The 26,156-nt window shown below is 49.1% G+C and overlaps 1 protein-coding gene across 8 annotated transcripts in view; it reads left to right on the top strand.

Annotated features, from left to right (window-relative positions):
• The window catches only part of MTMR4 (myotubularin related protein 4), an 856,656-nt gene that overhangs the window by 166,127 nt on the left and 664,373 nt on the right, over positions 1-26,156 (top strand). The window lies entirely within an intron of this gene.

The following is a 26,156-nucleotide window of genomic DNA, read 5'->3' as shown; positions in this document are numbered from 1 at the left end:
GATGCATTAGATGATTTGGCATGATGATTGGAGGAGTACGCTGTGTGAGGACCGGAGGCTTGCTACAGTGATATTTTATAGACTAGAGATTTGCCCTGTGACCTTTTTGCCTGGCAACATTGGGTTACTTTGTTACACTCCTATTCAGAGGGGATGCTTTGAGTCCACCCTCGGCCAAAATACAAGTCACCCGTAGGAAAATGATGAAGTCCAAGCAGAGCTTTTCAGATTTTCATCTTTTCCAATTTAATACAATGAGCACTATTATATCTAATGACTATTGGATGATACTATGTTTTTTAAACAGAAAAGACAACATACTGTGTAAACTGTCAGCCTTAGTCTTAATTTCTGTTTCCGTGTATGAGAGGAGGCACTGCCCTGTAGACGAGAGAATGTGCTACAATGACTCCGCATTACTCTGCTCTCCATGTTGGCTAAATCCATATCTGTTAGGCTAAAGTATCTTCATCTGCTCAGTGATTTGCTATATGACACGAGTCGCTGCACGAATTCTCAACAAAGCACCTCTCCTTAGGTAAGGGAAAATCTTTTATGTGGTTCTTATGGTCGAAGTGAGCATTGACGTCTGTAAGGTGTGATTACTGGCACTTTATGGTTAATTTTGCCGTTGAACATTTTATCCCCATTTTTAAATTGAGGAAGCGCCCTCCTTCTACTGCCTAAAACTAATATGACAGACCCCGTTTTGCTCTATTAGACATCAGGGAGATGCATTTATCTTGGAAAGAACCAAGAACATTGGGTGTATGCAGATCTTGTTACTGAAGCCTGCCTCATGCCCTATCTTGTTATAGTCTTCTTTGTGAAAGACGATTTTTACTAGTTCCAGCTTTTTGTTGTTCAGGAATCGGAACTTGTGCTTTAGCTATAAAAGAGTGTTTTAATACTGCAGACCTGCAACTGGTTAATGGTCTGACAATAAAAAAAAAATGACAACGCCCAGACATTGGATTTTTCTAAGGATAACATTATTGAATGTTAATGATTTATTCCTTTTTTGAATTCACATAATGTGAAAATGTGCCATGGATTTGGCGGGTCTCCTCTGTGTCCAGACCACATCCTCTTTAAAGCCATTTCATGGGTGCTTCTTTGTTATTTTATCCATTACCTGGTATTGCTGCACCCATCCTGTCGCTACTTCTCAGCCTATTTATTTCCCTAGTCATCTTCATAGAGCTCCTAGTTAGTGATCTAGCAAAGCACTTTCAGATTTCTCCTATGGATCAAACACATTGACCTATGTTCCAGACCAAATTATGACAATATAATCGACCTATCGTTTTGACAAAGGGCTATGGGCTCTAAATTGGTTTTATTTTGTTAGTACTTTCAGTTATTGAGTTCCCCAAACTAAGAGCAAAGGTTGAAAATTCCGTGCCCCCTCACAAAGTGACCCAAAACTGATAAGACTATGTCCTCAAACGTGAGCAAATTTTTATTCCGGGTTGGTCTCAGTCAGTCTGTGATAAAGCTCCGTGGTATATAATATGGCAATTCCATCGTCTATAGTATCCCTTTCTCTGTAATTCTCATTCTGCGGAATACTGACTGAGGTATTCAGTGTGTTAAATCCATCATGAACTGAGAACTCCACTTCTTGTAATATATAGAACATGGCTGTTGTCTTTCATGAAAGTGGACATGTGTAACAGGTTGCTGGAAAAAAAGAAAATCTAAAAGTTTCAATAACGTATTGTAGGGCAGGTAAGCTTTAGTAACTTAGAGCTTGTGGCATTTGGTCGACTGAGAAATATTGATATTGTGCAAGCTTGTCAGCTGCTTTTCAGTAGACTAGAGGTAACATTAATTTGTTCAGAACCTAGTTTGCTAAATGGCGAGGTAATTACAGATTCACCTAGGAAGATTCGAGTTGTATGCATGTGGTATTTCTTTATGGCATAGCTAGCCAAAAGACAGCAGAACACTATACCTTGTCAAAGGCCAGCATAACCTGAACAACTGATGGAAGAGGTAGCTGGTTTGTGGTGTAGTGTTTGGAGAGGCAAGTCTTCATCTGTTTTCTAAATTTGAGCAATGTTGGGGCAGTCCTAATGGATGCAGAGATGTTCGACTTCCTGGGTGCATAGATGGAAAAGGCCTGCTTTCTTGTTTTTTCTTTTTTACACTTCTTAGTCTGGAGTCCTATGGTGTCTCGGCTGTGCCGAGAAGCAATGTTAAGAAGAGACCAGTCTTGGCATTCTGTGGAAATTGAGATTCAAAGCCAACAAGGTTCATGTCATTGAACCATGTTTGTACTATTTCTTGTTTGTTTTTCTGTCTGTTGGGTTGCCTTTTAGGTAAGTGCTGGACCCCCAGGTCTGAATGATCTAATGAAAATGGTTACGTTGCCTGCAGTTGATGGACATTGGTTGTGGGCCTCTAGATGAGACTGTATTTCGGAATAAGGAGAAAGGCTGAAGTTTGTATAGTCTGTAGCAAAAGTGGTTTGGGAAGTGGGGGCATTGGAATGGCTTCACTGTATTTCTGTATACTTTTAAGCATCTAACCACTGCTATTTCCATTGTGTGGTTACAGCTCTGTCAGTTTGACAGTTATGTAAATTAGTCTTAGACGCTTGCACTGTCCTACCCTGTGTCCAGTATTTTCCTACTGTGCTTAACACCTGTTCTATTGTTTTTTGCTGCCACAGAAGCAGTGCCTTGGTCCCAGTTTTAGGCAAGCCCATATAACTGAGCAACTCTCTAATCAAGGGATCTTTAAACCTTCGCTGTATACCGTGTGGGTGGGGAGGGAGGTGGGTGGCGGGAGGGGGGGGGAGGGAGGGAGAGAGAAATGCCTCAAAAAGTACTGCTGAATAAAGATAGCCTGGAAGTGCAACTTTGTTTATTTGCTGCCTTTCAAGGCTGTATTGATTTGCATGCAGGAGTTAAAGTGCATAAAGTATGGGAACTGTGATCCTGAATGCTGCATTGGTGTCCGAAGACGTGGCTAAAAAGAAAAACATATTCTGTAAGAGTATTTACTTTTCTTTTTTTTTTTTAACATTCAGATATGCATACACAACTGACACACACTCCTTAAATTTACAATAAATGCAAGTTATACTTATCAGTGGAAAAGGCTTTTACGTTCTGAAACCCCAGTTGGTTAATGTGATCACTGCAGATGTCTGGGTGTGAGATCAGAGGGTCATTGAATTAAAATCCGAGTGGCGCAGCAGATAACCCCACCGTACCAAATGCAAACTTTTTTTTATAAGTGTCCATTAAATTAACTGATAACACTCTTACATTACCTGCCAAAAAGAATACATCTTTGTCATCAAGAAGCGTCAAGTGACTCCATGAAGCTTCAAGTGACTCCATGAAGCCTATACTGGTTCCCAATCAGCCTGTGCATTGGTGATTAGCCAGTTGCACACATTTAACTTTCGTGCAGGCAGCCTGTTCCATTTCTTTTCTTAGTCCATCCTTAGACTTTAAAGCACAGATGGAGCCCCTACCTCAGTACTTAAGTTTTAAAATAACTGCCAGGGCCCTGACCAGGAGGCCACTGCAGCTTGCTCCACCCATCACCCCTGTCATCGCTGCCAAAACAACTACTAACCATCTCAAATTAAATCACTTTATTCAGTTGATAAAAATAAAACCATAAAAGTACACAATAACAAAAAAACATTAAAACTTATCAGAGTTAATAAATAGCTTAAAAAGGCAGAGACTCCTATATGAATGTCTGTTTCCATAGTCCGAAGCCTGTGACATTTATAAAATAGGCAGGGGGTAGTGGTGGCACAGGCAGTCGCGCATCAAAAGAACAAAGAAGTGTAAATGTGGGCAGCGTGTTGGTAAATTCAAAGTATGAAAAATAATTCATTTAGGTGCCAATCACGGTAACAGAAACACACCATTACCTTGGTTGTTAATGCAAGGTTCTCCGTAATGATTGCTGTGCTAAACTTTAGCTAGACAGATGTACCCCAGCGCTCAACAATATTACTACAACATTGATTTTTTTTTAATTGAAACACAAGATCTATGTATTCTATTGATTGCTCAAATCACAGGATATGACAATATTTGGATTTGTACTGGGGTTCTCTCAAATTTAATAATCAGTGTGACATATTGTTAATACATACTGTACATATATTCAGACAAGAAAAATATTTTTTCAAAACATTTCATGAAGGTCCAGTTCTGGTTGCTGGAAGAACAGAATAGGATGGTGAAATAGAGGCATGACAGCAGACACATGTTTCGTTACATTCGTAACTTCTTCAAGGCTTAGCTACGTAAGGGGGGGATCCTCAATGTACGGTAGGCAAGAAATAATTCCTTATATGTGCGGTTTGAAATCTGTTGATGTTTTTCAAACGTCGTGAAAGGGAGAAAGTATTTCAGCAGTTCATTTGGTCTAGAGTATTAAAGAGCTAGTCAGAGACAGTATAGGATATGGGCATGAACTCATCACAATTCATGAGTTGATTCTCCAAATAGGTAGTCCTCAATTCCTAATCTGTGCAAGGTTGTCGTCAAAATACGTTGTATGCCTGTAAGTTGCGTGATTAAAAAAGTAGAGGTAGACGCAATGGGCAATTCAAGGGCAGTGAGACGTCCTTTCATAAGTCTATTTGTCAACTCAGGGCTGAAATATGCCCCCGTAACTATTCAGCTGAGTCCGCTGTCTCGTGGCATACTGGTCCAAATAAGGACATTTATATTAGTACATAATGAAAACCATCCGTTTAAGAGCAGAGCGAAATCCTATATAACAAACTAGTTGTAATAATATAATCAGTCTCCAGGGTCTTCCCCTACTCGCACAAATTAATCAAATCCACAAGTGTCATTTATCATAAAAGGCAATTTGTGGGAGTCACGTTCACAAAATGGGCTCGTAGGTTAAAGCTTCCAAGTGTTGAAGATTTTTCCTTCTCTCAAGGGCAAATATGAGGAAAGCTATAACGCGGGAGCAAATATCTCCATTTTAAAGAGCACATAAATAAGAAAAAGCATCCTGATAATAAATATAGCTGCTAGTTAAAAAAAATTGGTGTTAAAAAACGCTTCCTAAAATCCCTGTAAAAACTGCAAAATAGGATGAAGTGCATTGTGCTTTGTCTAGTTCTACCATCACATGGGCAGTTTGGTAAGATAGTATTCCGTGTCCCAATGTGTGGGAAGGCAACCCTTAAATGCATTGTTCCTATACGAAGTCTTGTAAGATAAAACTTACGTTGACTGTTCTTTACCTTCCCGCCTGTACTGGGCCTGAGAGATATCTATACACCATAGATTTTTTCCTTTCATGTGTGTCTCGTTCTAAGTCTCTCTTTCCCTTAAGTAGACATTTAATATCCAGTTTGGTGTATTCAAGGCCTTTATCTGTATCCTTGACTACAATGCCATTAACCACCTTTTTTAGTTTACTGTCTATATATGCCAACCGTTTTGTTTTCTTCCAAGCATCTAACATTAGACAGTCCAATATTATCACCTTTGTAAACTCAGTCCCTACTTTGGTCCATATATTATACCTGAGCTGAAGACCATTTGATGTTCTGGATAGGAGGGCAGCATTGTCTAATAAAATTGACACAGGGCGAGGTCCAGCCATAGAACTATCCACCTTTACTTTTTGTAAACATTCATCCACCTTTTTTATATAAAGTGAAAAAAGTAGAGGGGCAAGGACACACCCCTGTATGATCCCCATGGCAACCTTAAAGCTTTCAGTACATGCACACCCATGCAGTCAGGTGGGAGAACCAATGGGACAGATAATTTACCAAACCCATTGGTGCACCCTTATCCGAGAGGGTTGCCCATAGCTTATTGTGATTCATCAGATCGAACACGCTACTTAGGTCTGCGAAACATAGGAGAACGTATATTTGTTAATTAAGGGGTGCAGATTAACGCATTGTTCTATTGTACCGATATCACTCCTGAACACATATGGAGTATGAGTAAGAGCATGTTTCTCCTCCACCCATTATTGCAATCTTCCCAGGAGAATTCTGCCCATTGTTTTAGCACTGGAGTCCAGAAGGGATATTGTTCGATAACATCTCTGCAGAAACCAATAACGCACCTCAGTAGAGGTAGTAACGTTGTGCACTGGCAAGTAAAACAATAGACTGTGCAATTTGTTTTCACATAGTGCATAATATGTCTGTTTGTTACCTCTCACATTGTACTTCACGAAGTGTACCTTCTCTCACATTGCACTGTCTATTGTTTTACTTGCCAGTGCACAACGTTACTACCTCTACTGAGGTGCGTTATTGGTTTCTGCAGTATATTGTCGACACATATTGTTTTTATTAAGTTCAAGAAGTGTTGTGTGGACTAGTGTCCCACTCACATTGACACAACTTAGTCACCTCTCCGTGAGGTGTGGTGTGGGGTCTTCCCCTATTTCATGTGTCTCATGTTGCGAGGTTTTTCCCGCATGTATTATGCACATAGTCTCTTGACCTCCCCGCAAGGTGTATTTTTCCTCTCCGTGAGGTGTATTTGGGGTATACCCCAATGTCATGTGTATTTCAAGTGACTTCCACTAGAGGTGTGTTGCGTGAACGTGTGTCCCGCGCCTTTTAAGTACCTATCTTGATCTCTCCGGAGTGATAGATTTTTGTTTGGTCATTTGGTTTTGTTCAAGGTACTTAAATTCTTATCCAGTGCACTAGTTTTCCATGTTCACATAATAATAATAAAAACATTTATCAAGCGCCTGGTTACACAGGAGAACAGTGCGTCCCCGCGCTGTGGATGCATACCGACAGAACTCCGGACGAAGGCCCCGCAACCCAGGGAGGAAAGAGCAGCAGGCAGCAGTTACAACTAGGCCTTAGGGAATAAGTGTGTTTTCAGTTTCAGCCTAAAGCGCAGTTCCAAAGGCTCCATCCAAAGTTCGAGTGGGAGTTCATTCCAATATTTACTGGCAAGGAACCTAAAGGATCGCCCTCCCATCCGAACTCTACGGATGCGGGGGACCATCATCTGCATACTCCCCATAGATCTCAACGACCGTCTAGGGCGATATATGGTCATCATCTTCTGGAGGTATGTAGGGCCACGTCCCTGAGCGATGCGGTGGGTAATGCACAAGGTTTTAAACCGAATGCGTTCTTGCATGGGAAGCCAGTGCGGAATATGAAGTGCACGCTTTCCAGATGACATCCTAGGCATTTTTAAAACTAACCTGGCCGCCGCATTCTGGACACATTGAAGTTGATTCAGGCCCTTTTTACTAAGCCCACAGAGCAATGAATTCCCATAATCAAGATGTGGGGTGACTAGGGCATGCACTAGGATTTTCCTAGCTTTAAAAGGAGGAAGATCTAAGATCTTACGGAGGACCTTAAGTGTGCCGTAGCATTTCCCGGCTACTATCCTCACATGTTGGGAATAAGAGAGATTAGAATCTAAAACAACCCCCAGATTTTTCACCGTAGCGGATGGAGTGGGCATAGTACCCAAATCAGCTGGCCACCAGGCTGAAGTCCAGACGGAGGGAGACAGACCGATAACCAGGATTCCGTCTTATTGCAGTTGAGGCGCAGACAGTTACTCTTCATCCAGCCAGCAAGTGCCACAAGACAGGAGGAGAAGTTCTCTGCTGCCGCAACTGGGTTATGAGATATAGTAATCACCAGTTGGGTATCGTCTGCATACGAGACAATATCCACCCCATAAGATTCCACCAACCTTGCAAGGGGTTCCATATGTAGATTGAACAACGTGGGGCTCAATATGGAGCCCTGCGGAACCCCTTGTCTAAGAAATCTAGGTTTGGATTTACATGGGGGGCAGTGAACTTGAAATTTCCTGTCAGCCAAAAAAGAGCTCATCGAGTCATAGGCTTGGCCAGCTATTCCCATCTCACTCAGGCGTACAAGGAGACCCGAGTGCGACACGGTGTCAAAAGCCGCACTCAGGTCCAGTAATATCAGCGCCGCAGTGTGACCGTCATTAGCTTTGCACATGGGGTCTGTTCCCTGGGTGTCGTCCCTTCTGTACTGTGCACAACATTTACCCATGTATACATTATTTACCCTAAAGGGTGTATGATTTTAATTACCAAAGTACATGGACTGTTCTACTCTGGGCGTTCCTATTTATGATTTTTTTTCTGTTTTCTTACACTGTAGCCCAGTTGTTTTTTCAATTTGTTATGTATTCTTAAATTCTGATGAGGAAGTTTGAGTTTATTCACTCCTATTCTTCTCTGTCGTCTTCATTTCTCCTGATGCGAGTTGTCTCTTTGCTTACTTACCTGGCCAGTGGGTCTGCGAAGGACTGCCATTGATGGTTTCTCTTTGTATTCTTTGTCCTTTCGTTTGTTTTCTTATTTGGAAAGGACGATGTGTGTTTATGTGTGTTTTCTACTATTTTGGTTTATTTCTTGCTGTTATTAATTTGTATTTTGTTCTCCTTTTAACATTTTATTGTTCCTACTAGGGTTCTTCTTTTTGTTTCTTTTGGAACGATAGAGGATATGTACTATGATTCTTTCCGCTCCTCTTGCGTTCGTGTTCTGGTCACACCTTCACGTGTGTTCTACTTTATCTTCTTTCCTCTCCACTTGCGTTCTTGTTCTTGTCACATCTTCACTTGTATTCTATTTTTCCTCTGGTTTTTCATTTTTCCTTGTTCCTCTAGTCTGCGTCCATTTCTTCTCCTTTTGACATTGTATTGTTTCTTATGTGGACGTTCCTTTTTGTTTATTTTTGGAACAAGGGAGGATATGTAGTATCCTGGGTGGTTATGATTTATGCTGTGTCAGTGGAACCCTGCCTGAGTGATGCAAGATGGAATGTTGGGAGTGGGAACTTACAGTTGGAGAAGGGCTGAGTGTCTAGCTGGGTGCTCCTGGTGGGGTTTTGTACTAGCTTATATCTACTGTACTTCTAAGCTGTAACCAACCTCAATAAATCTACCTGAAATACTACCACCACCAGCGTGGACTTGGTTACTACACCCTCTAGAACCTTTTATAAAAATTGGGACGATTATACTTTCTGTCCAAGGGACAGGGAGTTCAAGTTCAAGTTCAAAAATTTATATAGCGCACTACTCACCCAGAGGGTCTCAATGCGCTTGAGTAGGCGGGAGTAATTACTTATCGAATATCCAAGTTTTTAGTTGCTTTCTGAAGGAGAGGTGGTTCTGAGTTAGGCGGAGGTGGGTGGGGAGAGAATTCCAGGTCTTGGCCGCTAGGTAGGAGAAGGATCTTCCCCCCCATGGTGGATCTGTGGATGCGAGGAATGACGGCGAGGGCTTGGTTGGATGAACGAAGTTGGCGGGTGGGGGTGTAGAAGGACAGTCTCGTGTTGAGGCATTCGGGTCCTAGGTTGTAGAGGGCTTTGTGTGCGTGGGTGAGGAGACGGAACGTTATTCTCTTGTTGACGGGGAGCCAGTGGAGGTCTTTCAGGTGGCCGGAAATGTGAGCTTGCCGAGGGATGTCCAATACGAGTCTTGCTGATGCGTTTTGCATGCGTTGGAGTTTTTTCTGTAGTTTGGCTGTGGTTCCGGCATAGAGGGTGTTTCCGTAATCCAGTCGGTTGGTGACCAGTGCGTGAGTGACCGTCTTTCTTGTTTCAGTGGGGATCCAGCTGAAGATTTTTTTGAGCATGCGTAGGATGTTGAAGCAGGATGATGTGACGGCATTGGCTTGGCTTGTCTGGTCATCGAGAGGGAGGAGTCCAGGATGAAGCCCAGGTTACGTGCGTTATCCGTTGGAATGGGGGCGGTGGCCACCAGGAGTCATCCCAGGCCGAAGGGGATGACCCTAAGATGAGGACTTCCGTTTTGTCCGAGTTCAGTTTTAAACTGCTGTTCTTCATCCACTCGGCTACATCTTTCATTCCGTCGTGGAGGTTGGTTTTGGCTGTGTTCGGGTCTTTGGTGAGGGAGAGGATCAGCTGGGTGTCGTCTGCGTAGGAGATGATGTTAAGGTTGTGTTGGCGCGCAATGGCTGCGAGGGGACTCATGTAGATGTTGAAGAGGGTTGGACTGAGTGATGATCCTTGTGGTACGCCACAGAAGACTTCTTTGGCTTCTGATTTGAAGGGAGGAAGGCGAACTCTCTGGGTTCTTCCGGCGAGGAATGAGATGATCCAGTCCAAAGCAATTCCTTGTATTCCGATGTTGCTGAGGCGTTGTATTAGGGTGTTATGACAGACTGTGTCGAAGGCTGCGGAGAGGTCAAGTAAGATGAGGGCAACTGTTTCTCCGTTGTCCAGTAGTGTTCGGATGTCGTCTGTTGCTGCGATGAGGGCGGTTTCGGTGCTGTGTTTGGCTCGGAAGCCGGATTGTGAAGGGTCGAGGGATTTGTTGGATTCGAGGAAGGTGGCGAGCTGATTATTGACGGCTTTCTCAATGACTTTGGCAGGGAATGGGAGGAGCGAGATGGTACGGTAGTTCTTAAGTTCAGTGGGGTCTGCTGTGGGTTTCTTCAAGAGGGCGCTGAGTTCGGCATGTTTCCAGCTTTCCGGGAAGGTAGCGGAGTTGAAAGAACTGTTGATGACGTCGCGGAAATGGGGTGCGATGATGGAGTCTGCTTTGTTGAAAATGTGGTGGGGGCATGGGTCGGTGGGTGATCCTGAGTGGATGGAATTCATCAGGCGGATGGTATCTTCGGTGGTGATTGTGTTCCAGGCGTAGAGGGTGTTGGAGGGCGGTGTTGGTTCGGAAATGGACGAGGTGGGCATGTCGTCAGACTGGTTGTTGAAGCTGTTATGTATATTGGCGATTTTATTGTGGAAGAATGAGGATAAAGAGTCGCAGAGGTCTTGGGAGGGGGAAATATCGTTTGTGCCGGCTGTGGGGTTGGTGAATTCTTTGACAATGTTGAATAGTTCCTTGCTGTTTTGGGCATTGTTGTCAAGTCGATCCTTGAAAGCAGATTTCTTGGTGGATGGGATCAGTTGATGGTGTTTGCGGGTGGCGTTCTTGAGGGTGGTTAGGTTGTCATTGGTTGGGTTTTTTCTCCAGGTTTTCTCGAGAGAACGGCAGAACTTCTTGGATTTTTTAAGGTCATCATTGAACCAGGGGGCTTTTTTGCTGCCTTGCTTGATTAGATGGTTTTTGAGGGGTGCTAGTTCGTCAGCGCTGTGGGTGATCCACTGTGTGAAGTTGGTGGCTGCTTGGTTAGGGTCCGATTAATTGGCAGGGGGATTTTGGTGAAGCGATGCGAAGAGCTGGTCGGTGGTGATTTTGTTCCAATTTCTTCGAGGATGGGTTGGGGGGGTTGTGTGTCGTGGGCTTTTTGTAATTGAAGTGAACGCAGCTGTGGTCTGTCCAATGGAGAGCTGTGGTGTGATCGAAGGAGATGTGCTTGCTGGAGGTGAAGATAGGGTCAAGCGTATGTCCGGCAGAGTGGGTGGGGGTGTCTACCAGTTGTGTGAGTCCTAGATTGGTCATGTTATCCAGAAGGGTGGTGGTGTTGTTGTTGTTTTTCTTTTCCAGGTGGAAGTTGAGGTCTCCCAGAAGAATGTAGTTTTCGGAGGAGAGGGCGTGTGGGCTGATGAAGTCAGTGATGTCTTCGCTGAATTGCGTGCGGGGGCCAGGGGGTCTGTAGATGAGTGTGCCTCTGAGTGTGGTATTGTGGTCGGTGTGAATCTGGAAGTGAAGGTGTTCGGCGGAAGCGAGGTAGTCGTCGGAACTGGTCGTGATGCGGATGGTGTTCTTATGGACGATGGCTATGCCTCCTTCTGTTTGGTTGGTACGATCCTTTCGGATGATCTTGTAGGTTTCTGGGATGGCTATGGCGATATCGGGCGCTGATGAGGCGTTCATCCATGTTTCTGTGAGGAAGGCGACGTCTGGCGATGTAGTGTCGAGTAGGTTCCAGAGTTCGATGGAGTGTCTGTGGACTGAGCGGGTGTTGATCAGGATGCACTTTAGGTGGTTAGTATTGGATTTCTGTTTGGAGTTTGTGGATTTGGTGTGGGTCCTGATGCAGTCGAATTTGCAGGGGAGGCAGGTGAAGGGACTATGGAGGTGTCCAGGGGTGGCTTGATAGCAGTTTAGGAGTCGGCCAGGGTTAAGGGCGGAGAGGGTTGCGGCGTCATAAGTAATGCGGGCAGATTGGGAAAAGCGGGGGCCAGTGGGTCTGGCGCTGGGCGCGGTCCAGGCGCGGATGGGCGTAGACGGGCTTACCTTTGGCGCACCTTCGGCGCGCATAGGGTGTGAACGCTGCGCGTAAATGCATCAGTAATATGTGGATAGTGGGAGGGGGAGGGGCGAGGGAGGATCAGCTGGGAGGCGGGGAGCGGGGCGGAGAGCCGGGCTGGGGGTCACAACAACAACACAAAATGGCTGCAAGCCAAAAGGCGGCCGGGACGAGCTTGGGGTACCGGTACAGGTAATGGAGGTCACAACAACACCAGTGAGATCGGCACAATCAGGCGCGATTCTGCAAGCAGGCACAGGCAGCAATGTCAAATTATTAAATAATTAATGAGCAGTCTAGCGGCACAGCGTGGCAATGAAATCTAAGGCAGAGGCAGCAATGTCCAATCAATCAGCAAACCATGCGCAGTCTTTCAATTAAGTGATGGCAGAGCAGCTTAATCCAAAACGAGTTCAGCAGAAACAGCGCGAGCAGCGCTACGATACCAGGTTAAGGCTGAGGAGCTGCGAGGGTAGCGACCTCCTTTGAGGGTCTCAGGCCGATCACAGCGCTTGGTGCGAGGGAGCGGGCTCAATGCTTCCAGTGGGTGGGAGGATCAGCTGGGAGGCGGGGAGCGGGGCGGAGAGCCGGGCTGGGGGTCACAACAACACGAAATGGCTGCAAGCCAAAAGGCGGCTGGGACGAGCTTGGGGTACAGGTAATGGAGGTCACAACAACACCAGTGAGATCGGCACAATCAGGCGCGATTCTGCAAGCAGGCACAGGCAGCAATGTCAAATTATTAAATAATTAATGAGCAGTCTAGCGGCGCAGCGTGGCAATGAAATCTAAGGCAGAGGCAGCAATGTCCAATCAATCGGCAAACAATGCGCAGTCTTTCAATTAAGTGATGGCAGAGCAGCTTAATCCAAAACGAGTTCAGCAGAAACAGCGCGAGCAGCGCTACGATACCAGGTTAAGGCTGGGGAGCTGCGAGGGAGCGACCTCCTTTGAGGGAGGAAACCCTTGACTGTAGAATTGCATACTTGTGTCAGCAAAGGAGCCCATAGAGGGGCATGTGTCTTAAAGGTATCTATTGGGACCCTATCCAGGCCTTACCATTCGCAGCTTTCATTAAGGCAGTAGTGACCTCTTCTAAACTTATAGATGGGATATCGACAGCGTCAATTAAAAAACACGAATGACGCTGCCAACTCTAACAATTTTCTGGACTGAAAATAATACCAAAGGGTTGTAACCGATCCCTTTGTTGCATGTTTGACTCCACCCCAGGTTCAACTCTGCCCTTCAAAAGGGGTTGGTTTATTATTTTCCAGAAAAGGGACTTGTCTTTTAAATCAGCAGCCTACAGTAAGTCATCCCAAATATCTTTCAACGCCCTTTTTCTTTTTTCTAGGGCAAGTTTATACATGACTCTTAGTTTGCAGATTTTTTCCCTGTCTCTCGGGGTGTCCCGTCAGGCTTTCCTCAGATCTCTATTTACAGCCGAACAGTCCTTATTAAACCATCCCCTCTTATCCCCTCTTATTATTTCCTTGATTTCTAGGGGGGCATCTTAATTACTCTGAAATTTCTACCATATTTTTGCAGAAGGATATCATAATTTATTCTGGTAGGGACTCCAGATCCGTACATATATAAAAATCCAAGGTTTTCTCTAATTTTCCCTGTAATAGCTATACTATCTATATTTGCCCATTTAAAGCTAATTCCATTTAAGCCCTTGATTTCAATTTGATTTATATTTTGCGGTCCATTAAAGCTTGCAATATTTATTTTAAGGACCGCTGTCAGGATCACCTGATCACTGAGAACATTTGGGCCAATAACAACACATTCAGTTAGTCGCTGTCTGTTTTCAGTCATCAAAATATGATCAATTGAGGAGCTTATACCATTTCCATAATAGGATGGAACTATTAATCGATCTTCCCCTTTACAATGGTTCAGCAAATCCAAACTATATTTAAAAATAAGTTCATTTTTTGCCTCTGCATATGGGTGTGCAAAAAATGCGTAATTCCTTCCCCATCTGTTTTTAATTAGCTGCACCCTTTCGTTTCCCCCTCCTACTACATACACTCAGATTAAAATCCCCTAGTCATATTAGTATATAATCATACTTAATCTGAAAGAAACAGGTTAGTATTAGATTCCTTACCTTAGAATATCCCCAGGCGTCAGTCTGGATCCGGAAACTTTTGCGTAGCAGTACCCCTGCGCGTCGGTAGGCGTCGTCTGCAGGCGTCCCCTGCGGCTCCGCGTCGTCGGCGTCGTGCGCCGTGATGACGTCGCTGGAGTATATAGACGCCGCCTCCGCGCGCTGACGTCAGTTCTTCTTTTTTCCGCGCCAGTTAGCGCAGATCCGAAGAGCAGTACTCCGGTCTTTTGACCAAGTTTTTTGTTAACTGATTGATCTTTACGGTGCCGGTAGGATGCCCGGTTTCAAGAGTTGTGACGAGTGCGACCGCATGATGTCGGTCACCGACCACCATCGACTCTGCCTCCGGTGTCTGGGCGCGGACCACGACGTGGAGTCCTGCGTCGACTGTCGGGCCTTGACTGGAAAAGCTAGGCGGGAGCGGTCCCGCAAGCTTCTCGAACTCCGGTTGTCGGCCCCGCGTCGAGAGCGGTCCCGGTCCGGTCGGAGGTCGAGGGAGCGGTCGAGGGAGCGGTCGCGGAGCCGCCATGGGCGCTCCGGGAGTCGCCACCATTCCTCCGGCTCGTCAGGTAAGCACAAGAAGTCGGGGCGTCGCCATCGCACCCCCGACTCCCCCCGACGCCCGCGTGCTGCGGCCGGGGGCTCGGGTGACCCCACCCCCGCGGTCCCGCATGGGTCGCCGACGCCGTCTACCCCACACCTGTCGGTCCCTGGGGAAGGCGCGTCGCGTGAGGAGATCGAGGCCTTCCTCATTGCTATGAGGGCGAGGTCTTCTCCGGCGGGGCCTTCGGCGCCTGCGGGCCCGTCGGTCCCGTCTGGGGGCCCGAGCGGTTCGGGTGCTCCTGCCCCGGCGCCGCCGGTGGCTCCGGCCCCGGCGCCGCTGGTTCCCTCTGGTTCGTCGCCGGCTGGTCTCCCGGCCTCTCCGGCGTCGGTTCCTGTGGGCCAGCCCATGGTACCGCCCCCGCGTGGTGCAGCGACTCCGCCGTCGGCTCCGGCCGGCGTCGGGTCCCCGGCACCGACGCCGCGCGGCGCCACCCCCCTTTCCTCCCCGACTCCGGACTCGGAGCCGGACCGGCGTCGGCCGACGCCGGACCCGACGCCGATGGGGCCCGTTGACCCCGATGTCTATATCGTCGACCCAGAATATGGGTATGACGAGGAGGAGTATGGAGAGGGTTGGGAGGGGTCTGAGGACCCTCTATCCCGTGCCTGCCAGTACGATGTGGACTGGGTAGGTGATCTGGGTGATGCCAGTGGCCTGGACGAGTCGCCCAACCCTGGGTTTGTCTCTCCGTCCCCTGTGGCGTCCGAGGCGGGTGCTGCCTATTCGGTGGTCCTGATGAGGGCTGCCAAGGCCTTACACCTTGAGCTCCCCGTCGCGAAGGTCAAACCGAATATCCTGACGGAAGTTTTTAAACCGCAGTCATGCCCCCAGGAGCCTCTGCTGCCGTTTAATGAGGCCCTGACGGATGTCCTTCTGGGCACCTGGTCCAGGCCCGCCTCTGGTGCGCCGGTTGACCGGAACGTTGCCAGGCGTCACCGTCCCTGCGCGGACGACCCTGCCTTCCTGTCCACCCATCCCTCCCCGGAGAGTCTGGTGATCCAGGCCTCCACTTCGCAGTCCGCATTTCCGTCGGCTCCGCCCGACCGGGAATCAAAGAGGTACGACCAATTCGGAAAGAAAGTGTTTTCCTCTTTGAGTGCTGGGCTGCGGTCTTGTAACACCGCGTGCCTCTTGGGCCGCTACACCCACTCCCTGTGGGATACGGTCGAGGAGTGTTTGCCGCAATGCCCCCAGGAAGTGCGGGACAAGCTCACCCGGGCCTTTGTTGAAGGCCGGGATGCGGCGCGGTACTCGATCCGTTGTGGTCTGGACACCACGGACTCACTGGGACGGGCCATGTCCACTACGGTGGCGATTCGTCGCCATGCCTGGCTGAGATCTGCCAACTTCTCACCAGACGTCCAAAATACGCTTATGGACATGCCATTTGATGGCAGTCGCCTATTTGGTGACAAAGCGGACCACGCGCTGGAGCGCTTCAAGGACTCCAGGGTCACGGCCAAGTCCTTGGGTCTCTCGACCCAGACCCAGCGCCAGCAGACGGGTTCGTTTCGGCCCTTTCGTGGCCAAGGGAGAGGAGGTCCCACACGTGCTGCCAGCCACGCGGCGCAGAGCGCTCCCCAGCGCGGTGGCGCCCGTGGTTTCCGCCGTGGTGGCGGTAGAGGCCAGCGTCGTGGTCAGTCCACGCCTCCCTCCGCTGCGGCATCCAAGCCTTCCTAGTCCGAGCTTTCGGGCTCACGTGACGCCAGTGGGTGGCAGGGTTCGCCATCACCACTCCCGCTGGCGCGCGATAACATCGGACAGGTGGGTGCTGCAGCTTGTCCGAAGGGGCTATGCCCTCCCCTTCGAGTCCACTCCTCCAGCCATGCCACCGCAGAACAACCGTGTGTCGGGGGACCACTTGACACTTCTGCAGGAGGAAGTTACGGCCCTCTTGGCCAAGGGGGCCATCGAGCGCGTTCCTGGGCCAGAAGTAGGGTGTGGTTGCTACTCCCACTACTTTCTGGTACCCAAGAAGGACAAGGGAGGCCTGCGTCCTATCTTGGATCTACGGAACGTCAACGGCTTCCTCCGGAAGGAGAAGTTCAAGATGTTGACTTTGGCTCAGGTCTTGGCTGCTCTAGACCCACAAGACTGGATGGTAGCGTTGGACTTGCAGGATGCGTACTTTCACATCCCCGTCCTGCCGGCCCACCGGCGTTACCTGCGGTTCACGGTAGGCCACGAGCATTTTCAGTTTATCGTGCTCCCATTCGGCCTTACCAGCGCCCCACGGGTGTTCACGAAAGTGATGGCGGTGGTCGCAGCTCATCTGCGCCGGTTAGGGGTTTCAGTCTTCCCCTACCTCGACGACTGGCTGTTGAAGGCGGGCTCGCCCCAAACAGTCGTCCACCACCTTCAGATGACGGCAGACCTCCTGCACGAGTTGGGGTTTTCCGTCAATGTGCCGAAATCACACCTGTGTCCCTCTCAAAAGCTCCTTTTCATCGGAGCGGTTCTCGACTCGGCGCAGTTTCGGGTTTATCCCCCGGAACGGCGGGTCCGGGATATTCAGGCTCTGATTCCCATCTTTCAGCCGTTATCCCGGGTTTCGGTCAGGTTGACGCTGCGGCTTCTGGGGCTGATGGCCTCCTGCATCCTTCTGGTGCATCACGCCAGATGGCGGATGCGGGCTCTGCAGTGGGACCTGAAGTTTCAGTGGGCCCAGCATCAGGGCAACCTATCCGACCATGTCCTGATCTCGGAGGGCACTGCGAGACAGTTGCAGTGGTGGCTTACAGACCGCGATTGGGTCAGGGGCAGATCCCTCTCCCTTCCCCAGCCGGAGCACGTGGTTGTGACGGACGCGTCCCTCCAAGGCTGGGGTGGCCACTTGGGAGAGGCGGAGATCAGAGGCCTCTGGTCTCCGGCGGAGTCCCGGCTCCATATCAACATGTTGGAGCTGCGGGCGATTCGCCTGGCACTGAAGGCATTCCTCCCCTTTGTCAACGGGAGTGTAGTGCAGGTGTTCACGGACAACACCACCGCCATGTGGTACTGCAACAAACAGGGCGGTGTGGGGTCGTGGACCCTTTGCCAAGAGGCTCTGCGCCTCTGGCAATGGCTGGAACGTCAGGGCGTGACTCTGACGGTTCAACACCTGGCAGGTTCTCTGAACGCCAGGGCGGACGAACTCAGCCGTCGGTGCTCGGTGGATCACGAATGGCGTCTGAACTCGGATGTGGCGAGAGGCCTCTTTCAGCAATGGGGAGAGCCTTGGTTAGATCTATTCGCCACAGAAGAGAACGCGCAATGTCATCAGTTCTGCGCGTTGGAGTTTCCAAGACGGCACTCGCTCGGCGACGCCTTTCGGCGCGAGTGGAGTTGCGGTCTGTTGTACGCCTTTCCGCCTATACCACTTCTGCCCAGAGTGCTGAAGAAGATCAGGCGCGACCGGGCCCAAGTTATCCTTGTGGCTCCGGACTGGGCTCGAAGGTACTGGTATCCCGAGCTACTCAGCATGACAGTCGGTCCCTCGATCCGCCTGCCCCTTCAGGAGGACCTTCTGTCGCAGCAGCAGGGGACGGTCCTCCACCCGAACCTGTCCAGTCTCCACCTCCATGCGTGGAGATTGAGCGGCGACAGTTGAGGCCATTTGACTTGCCTCCTGAAGTCTGTGATGTCATTCTGGCAGCCAGGCGTCCCTCCACAAAGTCGGTATACGCCTGCCGGTGGAACAGATTTGTGGCATGGTGCACAGCAAAGGCTGTGGATCCCCTTTCTGCCCCTCTATCTGAGGTTCTCCTCTTCCTCCTTTCCCTTGCCCAGCAGGGCTCTGCTCTGGGCACTATCAAGGGCTATCTTTCTGCCCTTTCCGCCTTCTTGAGGCTACCTGATCAGCCATCTTTGTTCAAGTCCCCTATTGTGTTAAGATTCTTAAAGGGCATCACGCACATGTATCCTCCAGCTCCGTTCGTGATGCCTCAGTGGGACTTGAACCTGGTTTTGACTTTCCTGATGTGCGCTCCCTTTGAGCCCCTTCATTCCTGTCCTCTCCGTCTTCTCACCTTAAAGACGGCCTTCCTGGTAGCCATCACCTCTGCCAGGAGAGTGAGTGAGCTCCAGGCTCTTTCTGTTCAACCTCCTTTCTTGTCTGTTCATCCTGGTAAGGTGGTTCTTCGGACCAGACCTTCTTTCCTGCCCAAGGTAGTCTCTGCTTTTCACATTGGGCAGTCCATCACCTTGCCCTCCTTCTTCCCGCCTCCGCATCCTTCAAAGGATGAAGAGCGGCTCCATCGTCTGGACCCAAAACGTGCGCTTTCATTCTATATGGATCGCACACGCCAGTTCCGGGTGGATGACCAACTGTTTGTTGGCTACGTGGGTGAGAAGAAGGGAAGGGCGGTACAGAAACGGACCATCTCTCGGTGGGTCGTCCTGTGCATCAAAGCATGCTACTCTTTGGCTCGGAAGGAGCCTCCTGTTGGGCTGAGGGCCCATTCCACTCGGGCCACGGCGGCTACTACTGCCCTGGGCCGGGGAGTCCCTTTGCAGGACATTTGCCAGGCGGCCACGTGGGCCTCGCTGCACACCTTTGCGAGGCACTACTGCCTGGACAGTCAAGTCCGGAGGGATGGCTTCTTTGGCCGTTCGGTCCTCCAGGACTTTCTGGTGTAGGTTGTATTGGTTCGCAGACCCACCACCGGGGTTGGTATTGCTGGGGTATCTATTCTAAGGTAAGGAATCTAATACTAACCTGTTTCTTTCAGATGAACAAGTTACTTACCTTCGGTAACGATATATCTGTAAGAAACAGTAGTTAGTATTAGATTCCTTACCGCCCCGCCCATCCTCCCCGTTCTGCGAACTGATACCTAGGGTTAGGGACATCCCTTTCAGGGCCCTAGTTTCAAATGGCACCAGTGTTGGTTCTCACATGGCTCTGCGTGTTCTGGCGCGGAAAAGCTGTGTGCAAAGAACTGACGTCAGCGCGCGGAGGCGGCGTCTATATACTCCAGCGACGTCATCACGGCGCACGACGCCGACGACGCGGAGCCGCAGGGGACGCCTGCAGACGACGCCTACCGACGCGCAGGGGTACTGCTACGCAAAAGTTTCCGGATCCAGACTGACGCCTGGGGATATTCTAAGGTAAGGAATCTAATACTAACTACTGTTTCTTACAGATATATCGTTACCGAAGGTAAGTAACTTGTTCATATAGGTTAGAAATGATTCCATCTTGTTACTTAAATCCATAATAACATTTACTATCAAAAACATAGTTCTGAAAATTAATTAAGAACAACAATTATTTTCCCTTTTGTTTGTAAATAGAAACATTGAAAATAAGGAGAGGACATAAAAGACCTAAGTAATTTCAGTGATGAAGTTATTGATATTAAAACTGCCAGGCCTCCCTTTGTCCGCCCTCCCTCTGAGGGGTTGCGGGGGTTAGATATGAACTAAAACCCTCTACATGAAACTAATCTATTACTCTCATCTCTTGCATCCAGACTAGATGGGATTGACTAATTGCCTCCAACCATTCTGTATTTACTAGTTTGTTTTTTACTCCCGCTACATACAAGTCTTGATTACTAGGTTTGTACGGGTCGAGTTGCCCCTATTTTAAATACCGAATTTCACAGCCTACATGGTGTGCATCAGTGGGGTTTATATCCTTCCTTACTTCCGCTCCTGATTGCCAATCCTGTCCACCATAATTCTGAATTGTTATGCATGGTTTGGTAATTGGCATAGGTAGGTGCTGGGTAAAATTATGCTCGACCAGTAACTGATTGTGCATGAGTATTAACCTTTTCTAAAGGCATTTCTGGCCCATAGAAAAAGCCCAGTGTTCAGCTTGTATATTCGCTTTTGTGATCTCAAAATTTCGACTGCGTCCCAGTCCAAAGAGTAAAGTTCTAACCAGCTGGGGGGAGTGAAAGTTGTTAACCACGAAATTGCCCTCGCAGTTTTTTTTTTTTTAGGTCTCGACTAAAGCATTGCTTTAGCAAAGCTTGTTTGTCGAGATTATAGTAAGGCTTTCAAAAGTCTACCTAAAACTGCGGATCTGGTACAGTTCATGTGAGCCAGGCGCGTGCACATCGCCAGCCGCATCCCACACCATTTGTCTGAGCCTCGGCATCAGACTTCAAAGGAAGCCACTCCCCGGCCTCGCAATGACGCTCCCCTGCCCCCACCACGCAATGCCGAGAGCTTGTTTCCATTTCGCTTCTCTCTTCTTGTGCCCCAGGTCTCTATCCCTTACCGCAATGCACCCCTGGGTTTTCTTATTTTATATATATATACACTTTGGTTTTAAAAACACACACAAACCGCCCCAAGCCCACTTCACCTCCTCCCTGCAAGACCTGTTGGCTCCCGCCAAGACTGAAAAGGATGCGCCCTCTGTAATAATCCCACACTAACAATTAATGGCTGTGCGACGTGAGAAGGGGATTTGGCTAAATCGCTCCCCCGCCACAGCAATGCCGAGAGCTGCTTGTTAAATGGGTTGATTTGTAATTCTCCAGCCCAACAGTGTTACAGTGTGAAGCAGGTATACCGTTGCTATCCTGCTAAACATATGTCTGTAATGGCGTAGCAATTTATCTAGAAATCTCAAAGGGCATTAAAGTGCTTTCCATAGATTCTGGATTCGTGGCATACTTCAGCGCCTTTATTCCAAATCTAGTACTGGCCTCCATGCCTCTTAACTGTAAACCCTGACAAAGACTAGTTTAGGAAGTCCGAGAAATAATAACTTAAACTAGGCAGCCTACACAGATGATGACGTGGCGAGGAGTACAGCTTTATCAGAGGTGTTGATTTATAGATGTATTTGCACAAAGGAACACAAGTGTGAGATGCGATATACACCATAAGCTTGCAGGACGCCTCTTGGACCCCTGTTCTCCCCTTAGATACCAACACTATTATTTAACTGCCAAGTTAATCATGCAAGATCCCATTTGTTCTCCCAAAGGAGCAGCCCCGCCCCTTCCAGTCTGAACAGAGCGTGCAGCGGCTGCGCACTGGTCTGGGCATCAGGATTGGCCGCGGCGTGCATGCTGACGAGAACGCCTCTGTTTCTGCTGCTGCATCACTAATGCTGGTGGCGCAGCCGAGCTAAGGCTGGAAGGCACATCTTCTCACGCCAGCTGTCTGCAATGCAAATGACATTGCCGCGTGCTCCGAGGATAATCTCCCAGCACATTTATATTTGTTTCATATACTTGCAGAATGTTCGATGTTAAAGGTTGTCCCTTGCTTACATTTACCTTTTCATTTATCATTTACAAGGTTGGCCTGCAATAGAAAAGTTATCGGACTTTAATGTTAGGAAGCAGCTATTTGTGCAGTCATTTGCATAACCCTCACACTGTGTTGAAAGAATGAGAAGACTTCAGTTAAAAGGCCTTCTGTGGTCGGTCTAAACTTGGCTGATTTAAAACAGTCTTTGTGTTACCACACACACAGATCTCACATTTACATTCCGTACTTCATTTACATTTATAAAAAAATGCACACACAACCCTGCGCACACAACCCTGCGCACACAACCCTGCGCACACAACCCTGCGCACACAACCCCGCGCACACAACCCCGCGCACACAACCCCGCGCACACAACCCCGCGCACACAACCCCGCACACACAACCCCGCACACACACAACCCCGCACACACACAACCCCGCACACACACAACCCCGCACACACACAACCCCGCACACACACCCCCGCACACACACACAACCCCGCACACACACACAACCCCGCACACACACACACAACCCCGCACACACACAACCCCGCACACACACAACCCCGCACACACACACACAACCCCCCACACACACACAACCCCCCACACACAACCCCCCACACACAACCCCCCACACACAACCCCCCACACATACAACCCCCCACACATACACCCCCCACACATACAACCCCCCACACATACAACCCCCCACACATACAACCCCCTACACATACAACCCCCCACACATACTACCCCCCACACATACTACCCCCCCACACAACCCCCACACAAACACACAACCACACACACGCAAAATCCCCCACACACAACCCCCCACACACACAACCCCCCACACACAACCCCCCACACACAACCCCCCACACACAACCCCCCACACACAACCCCCCACACACAACCCCCCACACACACACACAACCCCCCACACACACACACAACCCCACACACACACACACAACCCCCCACACACACACAACCCCACACACACACACAACCCCCCACACACACAACCCCACACACACACACAACCCCCCACACACAACCCCCCACACACACAACCCCCCACACACAACCCCCCACACACAACCCCACACACACACAACCCCACACACACACACACAACCCCACACACACACACACAACCCCACACACACACACAACCCCACACACACACACAACCCCACACACACACACACAACCCCACACACACACACAACCCCACACACACACACAACCCCACACACACAACCCCACACACACACACAACCCCCCACGCACACACAACCCCACACACAACCCCACACACAACCCCACACACACAACCCCACACACACAACCCCACACACACAACCCCACACACACAACCCCACACACACAACCCCACACACACAACCCCACACACACAACCCCACACACACAACCCCACACACAACCCCACACACAACCCCACACACAACCCCACACACACACACACACACACAACCCCACACACACACACACACACAACCCCACCCCCCCCCAACCCCACACACACCCCCAACCCCACACACACCCCCAACTTCACACACCCCCCAACCCCACACACACCCCGAACCCCACACACACACACACCCAACCCCACACACCCACAACCCCACCCACACACCCACAACCCCACCCACACACCCACAACCCCACCCACAACCCCACCCACACACCCACAACCCCACCCACACACCCACAACCCCACCCACACACAACCCCACCCACACACAACCCCACCCCCACACAACCCCACCCACACACAACCCCACCCCAGGATAGCAAAACATAGCATAGCAAAACAAAACATAGCATAGCAAAGCATAGCATACCAAACACAACAAAACAGCATAACAAAACAAAACATAGCATAGCATAACACAACTTATAGCATTGCAAAACAGCATAGCATACCAAACACAACAAAACAAAGCATAGCGTAACAAAACATAGCATAAGAAAGCGTAGCATAACAAAACGAAGAATTGGATAGCAAAGCATAGCATAGCATAACAAAACAAAACATAGTGTAGCATTACATAACATAAGAAAGCATAGCAAAACAAAACCTAGCATAGTATAACAAAACCTAGCATTGCATAACAAAACCCAACAAAACATAGCAGAACATAACATAACAAAACATAGCATAACAAAATACAACAAAACATAGCAGAACATAACATAACAAAACATAGCATAACAAAATACAACAAAACATAGCAGAACATAACATAACAAAACATAGCATAACAAAATACAACAAAACATAGCATAGCATAACAAAGCATAGTATAACAAAACATAGCGTAGCAAAACATAGCAAAACATAGTATAACAAAATATAGCATAAAGCATAGCATAACAAAGCAAAGCCTACAATAGCATAACAAAACATAGCATAGCAAAACAAAGCATAGCATAACAAAACATAGCATAACGACAAAACATAGCATAGCATAACAAAGCATAGCATAGCATAGCAAAACCTAGGATAGCAAAACAAAACATAGCATAGCATAACACTTAGCCACAGCCGGTTTTTTGCAGCGGGGCCGCGTCGGCCGTTGGACGTTCGCATCACCAGCGAGGTTGTGCTCGCAACGGCCGACGGCAGCAGTTAAAGGGATAACAAAACATAGCATAACCTAACATAACAAAACATAGCATAACAAAACACAACAACACAGCATAACAAAACATAGCAAAACACAACAAAACATAGCATAGCTTAACAAAACCCAACAAAGCATAGCAAAACATATCATAGAATAGCAAAACATAGCATAGCATAACACAACATTGCAATACAAAACATAGCATAGCAAAACAAAGCATAGCACACATAACCGCATACACAACCACACACACACACAACCACACAACCACACACCCACACAACCCCACACAAACACAACCCCACACACACACAACCCCACACACACACACAACCAGGCACACACACAACTAGGCACACACACAACCAGGCACACACACTCAACCCCACACACAACCATCTATCTATCGCCCTCACTCTATCTATCGCCCGCCCTCTATCTATCTATCGCCCGCCCGCCCTCTATCTATCGCCCGCCCGCCCTCTATCTATCGCCCGCCCGCCCTCTATCTATCGCCCGCCCGCCCTCTATCTATCGCCCGCCCGCCCTCTATCTATCGCCCGCCCGCCCTCTATCTATCGCCCGCCCGCCCTCTATCTATCGCCGCCCGCCCTCTATCTATCGCCCGCCCGCCCTCTATCTATCGCCCGCCCTCACTCTATCTATCGCCCTCACTCTATCTATCGCCCTCACTCTATCTATCGCCCTCACTCTATCTATCGCCCTCACTCTATCTATCGCCCGCCCTCACTCTATCTATCGCCCGCCCTCACTCTATCGCCCGCCCTCACTCTATCTATCGCCCGCCCTCACTCTATCTATCGCCCGCCCTCACTCTATCTATCGCCCGCCCTCACTCTATCTATCGCCCGCCCTCACTCTATCTATCGCCCGCCCTCTATCTATCTATCGCCCGCCCTCTATCTATCTATTGCCCTCTATCTATCTATCGCCCTGGCTCTGTCTATCGCCCTGGCTCTGTCTATCGCCCTGGCTCTGTCTATCGCCCTGGCTCTGTCTATCGCCCTGGCTCTGTCTATCGCCCTGGCTCTGTCTATCGCCCTGGCTCGGTCTATCGCCCTGGCTCTATCGGTCTATCGCCCTGGCTCGATCGGTCTATCGCCCTGGCTCTATCGGTCTATCGCCCTGGCTCTATCGGTCTATCGCCCTGGCTCTATCGGTCTATCGCCCTGGCTCTATCGGTCTATCGCCCTGGCTCTATCGGTCTATCACCCTGGCTCTATCGGTCTATCGCCCTGGCACGCCCACAGCATCAGTCAGGGCGAGGGAGGGCACCACAGCATCAGTCAGGGCGAGGGAGGGCACCACAGCATCAGTCAGGGCGAGGGAGGGCACCACAGCATCAGTCAGGGCGAGGGAGGGCACCACAG

This window comes from Lissotriton helveticus, chromosome 3_1 (assembly GCF_964261635.1).
Source record: "Lissotriton helveticus chromosome 3_1, aLisHel1.1, whole genome shotgun sequence".
In the NCBI taxonomy this organism is placed as follows: Eukaryota; Metazoa; Chordata; class Amphibia; order Caudata; family Salamandridae; genus Lissotriton; species Lissotriton helveticus.
This window is presented reverse-complemented; position numbering and strand designations above follow the sequence as displayed.